The sequence below is a fragment of the Amblyomma americanum genome, chromosome 3, assembly GCF_052857255.1.
Source record: "Amblyomma americanum isolate KBUSLIRL-KWMA chromosome 3, ASM5285725v1, whole genome shotgun sequence".
Lineage (NCBI taxonomy): Eukaryota > Metazoa > Arthropoda > Arachnida > Ixodida > Ixodidae > Amblyomma > Amblyomma americanum.
This window is the reverse complement of record NC_135499.1, coordinates 161259135-161267935: the sequence shown is the minus strand read 5'-3', so window position 1 is coordinate 161267935 and position 8801 is coordinate 161259135. Positions and strand designations below refer to the sequence as shown.

Sequence of the window (8801 nt, the reverse complement as noted above, 5' to 3'; positions counted from 1 at the left end):
TAGCTGACTGCATGTGCAGTGAGGGCATGTGTCACAGAGGGAAGAAAACAAGTGATAATAGATAACACAATAGACAGCTTTAAGAGCGTGAGCTCTTCCTCATCACGTTTGGATATTTCGTGGGGTCTGCGACCACCGTGACATCACAACGCCATCTGTGGCAACAACTGCTCTTAACTTTTCGAGATTTCGTGGGCGACCACGTTTCGCCGCCTAACAAGTGTTATCGCACAGCGCGGGACGCGCCTGCATCTATCCGAAGTTTCTGGCAAGTCATCGATGCTTCTATTCGCTGTCTGTTGTAGACGAACCTCATGTTATCTGATTTCATCGCCTGACGCGAATGGTGTAGAACTTTGTGGAAGGCACGCGCGTCCCAATGATTAGTTTGGAACATTCGACGACTGCTATATAACAGCCGACGCGTTTGACCCGCGGATCAGATTTTCGCCGTTACGCTGCCCATCGCCTTCTGAGGCCCTACTGCCCGTGCCCCGGCGCCCGGCCGCTGCCGCGGTGTCCAGGGCTTGGTGAAGATGGACCTTCCGCCGCCTGCGACGCGCCCCACAAAGGCGCAATGCTTCAACTTTAACGTACCGGTACCCGTGCCGGCGGACGACCTGATCGATGCCATCGAGGAGGTCGTCGGTGTCGGGGGGCTGCAGTATTTGCAGCACCTCGGCGGAACTAAGGTCCTGGCAGCTCTCAGTTCGATGGCGCAAGTCACGAAAATGTTGGCCGCGGGCTCTCTGCTCGTGGCCGGTCATCAAGTGCCGCTGGTTCAGCTTGCTGCGCCAGTGGTGTTCGTAACGGTCCGGCGACTTCCACCAAGCGTGAGCGACGACGCGCTCGCAGCCGCCCTGAGCCCCTTTGGCAAGGTCAGGGCAGTCACGGAACCCGTTTTCAAGTCAAGGAGCCAAGTTCGCAGCGGCGCTCGTCTGGTGAAGCTCGACATGCAGCGGGCGCCACCGAATTTCATCACCGTCGCGGGTCACCGTGCTATGTTGGAATACCGTGGAATGAGGAAGGTGTGCGCCCGTTGCGGCGTGGAAGGTCACCTCGGTGCCGCCTGCACCGCCCCGCGCTGCGGCCGCTGTGCTGCGTACGGTCACGAGGCGGACTCGTGCCAAGCAGTCTGCAAGTGGTGTGGCGGGAATCACGTCACGTCAGACTGCATCGCGCCGCGTTCCTACGCGGCCGCCCTCGCAGCTCCGAGGAGTACGCCGCAAGTCCCACTCGGGGCAACCCCGGCTCCTCGCCGGGACGAAGTGGACGACACCAGGTCCACAACCACCCTTGCTGAGGACTCGGGAGAGCCCAGGTCGCCTGGCACTCCATTGACTGACGAGACAGACCAAACTTCTACCGAAGAGGGTTCGAAGGACTCTACGTCATCAGATGGCCTGTCTGACGTGGAAAAACTGGAAGCTGCCTTGTTGCACGCGCAGCCAACTCCATCTGAGAGACAGCAGAGCGCTACGGAGTCCGAGTTGGAGGCTCCTGAGGTAGCGGACATACCGAGAATAACCAATGAGCCCCAGAGCGCTAGCCCCGAAGCCCTGGCTCAGGTAAGCACCAGTGTCCCAAAGACGCAACGCCCGAGCCCCCGAAAGACTAGCGCCTGCCTGTCTCATAAGGGGCAAGAGCCCGATGAACCGAAGCGTCAGCGCTCCTCGTCGGACAGCGGTCCCTCTGCGACAGTTACCGCTGCCCCAAAGAAAAAAGTAAAAAAGACGACAGAGGATGGAGCGGAGGTGGATTTCTCCGATTTCGACGATTAGCGGCCATGGCTCACACCGAAGAATTTCCCCGGCCCCCTTGGCCGCCCTACCTTCCTCGGCCCCGCCCTTATCGCGGCGGCCGAATTAGCGCCGCGCACCCGGCCAGCGCCGATAGCGACCTGCTCCCGTCGACACCAGCAGAAATTCCACGCGCCTTCGACGATGGACGTGATAAGGTGCCGGTGCTGTGTCACGCGGCGGGCCATAGACGACTGTGTCGATGTGTCCCTGCTGCATGTGTTTTCACCACAAGTTCATCGGTTGGTGCAAGCACTGTTGGTGGCGGCAAGCCCAGGTGTGAGTGGTATGTGTTGTGTGTTCACCATGAACCAGAGCGCCCTGCGCTCCACACGAACCATGCGTGCCACGGACGCCTTTTTCGGCAGTCAGGGAAAGACTCTTCTCGGACCACAACCACGTAGCCTGTGCTATAGCGTCTACAGGGACTTACCTACTATGGCAGTATCCTCGAGGCTTCCAGGTCCATCGCCCGTTCTGCGACCACCGCCGCACCACACGACTTGTGAGTCGGTCAACGCTGCTCTTTTGTTGGTTGTACTATTTCCCAAGTGTTAATGGTTTTGTTCCTCTGGCAAAATATGGCTGAGATTAATTTTATTACCTTCAATGTCAGAGGTTTTCGAGCTCTAGCCAAGCAGCTAGAAGTTATGCACCTCGCTCGCTCAGTAGGCGCAGATTTACTTTTCTTGCAAGAATGCAATTTTCGTACCCCAGCAGATGTGTCAGCATTTCGTAGGCGATTCCATGTCGACGCTTTTTTTTCGTTGACCACCTCTCAACCATGTGGGGTTGGTGTGGTTTTTATTACAAACGCCTACAGGACGAGCGCACATTGCACTTTCGGTCTTGATGGTCCCGCCATATTTACTGATATATTCATGGACAATCAGAAAACTCGTTTCATTAACGTATACGCGCCGGCCAGACGCAGTCTGACGAACGATTTTTTTAAAACAATTAATACCTATATCGACCAGACCGTGCAGTGTGTGCTCATCGGCGACTTTGTGTACTAGATTTTTGGCGAGATCTACGCGGCCCAGGCCAAGGTTCCTCAAACTACAATGCCAGGGAACTCGAGGGTTTAGTGAGACGCTTTAAGCTAACAGATGCGTGGGTTGCCCTTAATGACGATGACTTTGTGGCCACGTGGAAGCGAGGCCGCTCTGCTAGCCGTCTTGATCGAGTTTATCTCCCTCCTGCCCTCGTACCACTTCTCCGCGCATGCGAGACTGTAAGCCCGCCGCCAGGCGTCCAGGGAATCAGCGACCACGCATTTGTGTCAGTACGCGTGAACGCATCGCCCGGAAGGTCGGCCGACCAGAGTAGGATGAGAATGGACCCCGCGCTTCTGCACGATGATGTTAGTTTGGCCTCCCTTCGCCAAGCACTAGCAGAGACCCTCCCAAAGGTCGAAGACCTGACTCCGGACGAGTGGGACGAACTAAAAACCAGCTGGCGTGAGATTCTACTAAGGGAAGGCAAAGCCAGGCGCGTTAGAATAACTGCCGAACTTAACGACTTGCTGCGGCGCATTCGCATCGTTGAGGCCGGAGGCACTCTGACGCTCTTCATGAGCGAGTACCTTAATTCGCAGTGCGTGTGATATTACAGGCTCCTAGCTCGGAGCTCGAGTAATTCGCCCGACCCAACAACGTCCCCTCGAGTAGCGGCAGAAGAACTCCGTCGCGCCCGAGAGGGGGAACACGACAACAAAGGAATTTCATGAATTGAAGGCGTGATCTTGCCAGACGGCCGGCCCTCCAGTGCCCATTCAGATATTGATCAAGTGTTCACGGCCCACTACGCCTCGTTGTTCTCCTCTGAGCACGCCAGCAGAAATGCGGATTTAAGGAGCAGGGCTCGGGACTTGTGTGGGCGATACACGTGCCCGGAAATAAATGAAGCAGAGCTCTGCGACCCAGCCAGTATGGAAGAAGTGCGAGCGGCGCTAGCTCGTATGAGGGCGTCCGCAGCTCCCGGCCCATACGGAATTCCTGCCGGGTTCTACTCGACATTCTTCGAGATTCTCGGCGAGCACTTGACAGCCATAGTGAATTCAGTGCTTCTGGAGGGTGTGAAGCCGTCGTCCTTTTCATTGGGGCACATGGTTCTCATCCCCAAGCCAGATAAGCCCCTCTCAGACCCCAGTTCGTGGAGGCCAATAACGCTCATCAACACAGACTACAAAGTTGTCGCTACGGTTTTAACAGACCGCTTAAAGCCGTGCTTAGGCGATGTGGTCAGCCCTCTCCAGAGCTCGCCAGTCTTGGGTAGGTCAATCTTCACTACACTGGCTCTCACACGTGACCTTTTTGCGTACGCTCAGGCAAAAAAACTGAACGGTTGTTTCATCTCCCTCGATCAAAGCAAAGCCTTCGATAGAGTCGAGCATGACTACTTGGTGACAGTCTTGTCATGTCTGGGCCTTGCGGACAAATTTACTATCTTAGTAGGTGCTCTATATTCGGGGCTGTCTAGTCAGCTGGTTTTAAATGGGGCGTTGAGCGGGGAAATTTGTGTGACGCGTGGAGTTCGACAAGGTTGTCCCCTCTCTCCCGCTCTCTTCGTGCTCGCGCTGCACCCTCTGCTCCGTGCAGTTGAAGACCACCCCGCTATCCGAGGTTTTCTCCTTCCGGGGCAGGAAAGAGTTTCTGTGTCTGCTTAGGCGTACGACATCTCGCTTTTCTTGCGAGATGCGGACAGTTTCCTTGCTTTCTGGCAAGTTTTCAACGAGTATGCAGCCCTCTCAGGTGCGCAATTGAACACCACAAAGAGCCAAGCCCTGGGCTTTGGCACGTTTCAGGACCCCTTGCCCGGTGGAATCCAGTTCGTCGATGGTGTGCGAGTTTTAGGAATCGTGTTCACGCCAGCAGGTGTGTCACCGAGAACGTGGGACGACGCTATCACTCGAGCGCGACGGGCCATAGACTCGATTGCACACCTAGAACTAACTTTGAACGCCAAGGCATTTTTCTTCCGTACGTGCGCAGCTGCGTACGCTTGCTTCGTTGCGCGTGTTGCTCCACTGCCGCGTCGCGTGGCAGGGAAGCTGAACTCGCTCGCAGGACAAGTCCCGTGGAACGGAAAGCCGGCCCCAGTGTCCCGTCAAATGTTGGCCGCGGAACACGATAGAGGAGGTTTGAACCTGCCCTCCTGGCAGGCAACAGCGCGAGCTTTCGCCACCAAAGCAGTTCTCGACCTACTAGCGGCCCAAATGTATAGAGGTCGATCACTAGTCCTGTATTGGTTGGGTACTGGGAGTCAACTGTTCCTAACGCAGCGACACACGGGGCCACAAGCAGAGCAACCTATGCCCATTTACAAAGTGGCAACTGACTTTTTCCGGTTCTGGCTAAGCCAGTTCCCGGACACGGATATACGCGAAACACCAGTGGCACGCGTTAGTGCTGCGGTTGCTGTTTTGGATTTCAGTATTGATCAGGCAGAAAAAAACTTCTCCAAGAAAATGGCAGGCCTTTGCATCGAGCCTGTTGCCAAAAGAATTACAAGACTTCGAATGGCGTCGCCGTTGGCAAGCACTGCCGACGAGAGAGCGTCTCGAAAGATGGGGCATCGTGCCAAACGCGCGCTGTACCAACTGCGGCGCTGTTGAGACACAGTGGCACGCCCTGGAAGACTGCGTCGTAGCGCGTACTTTGTGGCTCCTGATCTACAGGATGTTTAGGGTGCGCCCGCGTCAGCGCAACTCGTGAAGGCGCTCATCCTTTGAGCACCTTGTGGTAGCAGTGGTTTTTTACGCGCTTTGGAAGCAGCGAGGCTTGGCCGAAGTGCGCAGAAGACGGCAACGCGCCATGTTTCCGCTGTTGAGGAGGGTGCGCCTCATTTTGTACCAATTTCTAGAGGAAGAACTAACAGTGGGCGGCGAAGCGCTGTTATTGCGGCGCTGGTCGACCCACTTTATTTCTGTACATTCTAACAAAGTGGTGCTCCCAATCATGCAATACTAGTCAATACTCGCTAAGTTTGCCCTGGGTTGGTTGTTGTAACGGGTATCATCCCCTTACCCAGTTATGTACACATCTGGGAACAAGTGTTGTACGCGCATGGTAACTTTCCCCCTCCCTTTACCCCCCCCCACCCCAATCTTCCCCTCTTTTAAACCATCGCGTACTGAGATGTATGTTTAATTTGGGAACATGCCGCGCCATGGTATTCATTGTATATAGATTGTTGGCCTGTTCCGTTTCTGTTTGTATCTGTGCATATTGGTGACTCGTTTGCGCATATTTTGCTTCTTTTTGAAATTGCATTATGTACTGTTCGTGACTGCCAGTGTTCTTATGTAAATGTGGTCTGGTGTACCAATAAATCCTCTTTATACCGTTGTGCTGTAAGTGTAGCTTCTTTTTATGGGCACAGGATCGTCCAATAAAAGTTAATTTTGTCATTAACAGTATTGCTACTGTGTTCTTCAACGTCACCACCACGTGACATCTGGTGAAGGTGCTTATTTTTTTTTGTTCGTGTACCGGACGCCCCCGACAAGCCTTGATTCAAGCCCGGACCGCAAAGAGAACACCAACGAAGTCCCGGACAATCGAGCAAGCCGCCGTCTTCAACAGCTGCCCCCGGAGCACGGACTTCTACCTACGAAAACCAAGAAGATTGTGGCCGAGGCAATCCCAGTGGCTGCCCCAGCGTCCCCCATCGTGCTGCAGCAGCCCAGGGAACCACCGACGTTCCGCGGTTCCACATTTGAGGACCCGGGAACCTGGCTGGAAACGTATGAGAGGGTCGCTACGTTTAACAGCTGGGCAAGCGACGACAAGCTGCGACATGTCTATTTCGCATTGGAGGACGCCGCCAGGACGTGGTTCGAGAATCGAGAAGCCACCTTGACGACGTGGGACCTGTTCCGAAGCAGCTTCCTGCAAACATTTACAAGCGTCCTGCGAAAAGAGCGAGCCCAAGCTCTACTGGAGACCAGAGCGCAGCTGCCGAATGAGACGATCGCAATCTTCACTGAATAAATGAGCCGTCTGTTCCGCCACGCCGACCAGGAAATGTCCGAAGAGAAGAAACTCCGCCTACTGATGCGTGGTGTAAAGGAGGAGCTTTTCGACGCAATGATACGAAGCCCACCGACGACCGTAGAAGAGATCCTTCGCGAGGCCACCAGCATTGAGAAGACACTCGAAATGCGGAACCGACAATTCAACCGCCGCAGGAACTCGACAAACTACGCCGGAGTTCAGTAGCTGGCCACCGACGACCTGCGCGAGACCATCAGGGCACTCGTACGAGAGGAGCTTCAAAGGATCTTCCCTTCATCGCAACCTCAAGTGGCCTCAGTCGGCTAAATTGTCAAAGAAGTCCAGCGATCGCTGGGAGTTTCCGAGGTACAACCACAATCATCGCAGCCCCAGCCAGAAGCGATGACCTACGCCGCCGTCGCCCGCCGTCAAGGTCCCCCTCCACGACCGCGCCAGGACCCTGGAACGCCAAAATTCCGTCGACCACCGCCGCCGCCGCCAACACGCCCACCCGTCGACCAGCGCAGCTACCCGAGGAAGACCGACGTTTGGCGCGCTCCTGGCCACCGTCCGCTCTGATACCACTGCGGGGAAGCCGGCCATGTGTACCGCCGATGCCCATACCGCGACCTGGGATTGCGAGGGTTCGCCGTGGACGCACCACGCCCTCGGGGAGGCGATCGCCCTCATGATATCGTATACTACCTCGCCGCTACTCAGTGGAGCCCTCGACGGCCGTCCCGGTCGCCGTCACCTGGCCGCTACCTGTCGCCGCAGCGCCGTCCATACACTGGCCCAGCACGGGGCCGCCCTGCGAGCCCATATCCGGAAAACTAAAAGCAGCAACCGATGGAGGTGCGGTTGCTGTTCGTCGAACTGACGAAGATCCTCCGCCACCGACGAAGGTGAAGCAGAGACCATCTCGACGACATAATAACGACACGCAGCCGTCCCGACGAAGTCAGGAAGCCGAGACTACACCGACGAAAGACGACTTGACGACGCGACGTTCCAACTTCAGTTCAACACGACGCAGCCGCGATCCGGCGCCAAGACCTAACTGCAACGCCAGACAAAGAACCACCGACCTCGACGTGCTTCTTGACGGCCACGCAGTTACCACCTTAGTGGACACAGGGGCTGATTACTCCGTAATGAGTGGACACATCGCCGCCCATTTGAAGAAAGTTAAGACCGCATGGGAAGGCCCTCAAATTCGGACCGCTGGAGGACACCTCATCACGCTGACTGGTATCTGCACGGCAAGAATAACCATTCATGACCGCACTTACCCTGCCACCTTCGTTATCCTCCAACAGTGTTCACGAGACGTCATTCTCAGTATGAACTTCCTGAACCAACACGGCGCAATCATCGACCTGAAGTCGAAGTCAATAACGCTGTCGGAAGATAAAGCGATACCGCCGGAGAGCCCTCGTAGTCACCACGCCTTGAGTGTGCTCGAAGATCAAGTGAGCATCCCGCCTCGGTCCATCATTGTTATTTCGGTCGGAACCGAAATACCCGCTGACGTAGAAGGTGTCATCGAAGGCGACCAACGTCTACTGCCAGACCGTGAAATTTGCGTCGCAAGAGGGATCGCTCGACTGCATGTAGGGACAACTGAAGTGTTGCTGGCAAACTTCAGCCAGGAGTTCAAGCACATCAACAAGGGCACGACGATTGCGTACATCGAGAAAATTCTGGAAACCAGTAATGCGTTTGTCCTCTCGGATTCCGCCGCATCTATCCCGACGACCATGGTTCCCGAACCAGACTACGACATTAATACAAGTCTCCCCGTGATTAAGCAACAGCAGCTCAGAAGTCTGCTCCGACGATACAAAGGCTGCTTTTCGACGTCATCGAGGATTCGACAAACGCCAGTCGCCAAGCATCGCATAATCACCAAGGAGTGCGCTCGACCACTCCGCCAGAACCCTTACCGAATTTCGCCACGAGAACGTGAAGCTATAAGAGAACAAGTCGACGAAATGCTGCG

The 8801-nt window shown here is 55.5% G+C and overlaps 1 pseudogene; it reads left to right on the top strand.

The window, feature by feature from the left end:
- Nucleotides 1–1786: 1786 nt before the first annotated feature.
- LOC144124220 (uncharacterized) lies at nucleotides 1787–7636 on the top strand (annotated as a pseudogene).
- Nucleotides 7637–8801: the final 1165 nt, after the last annotated feature.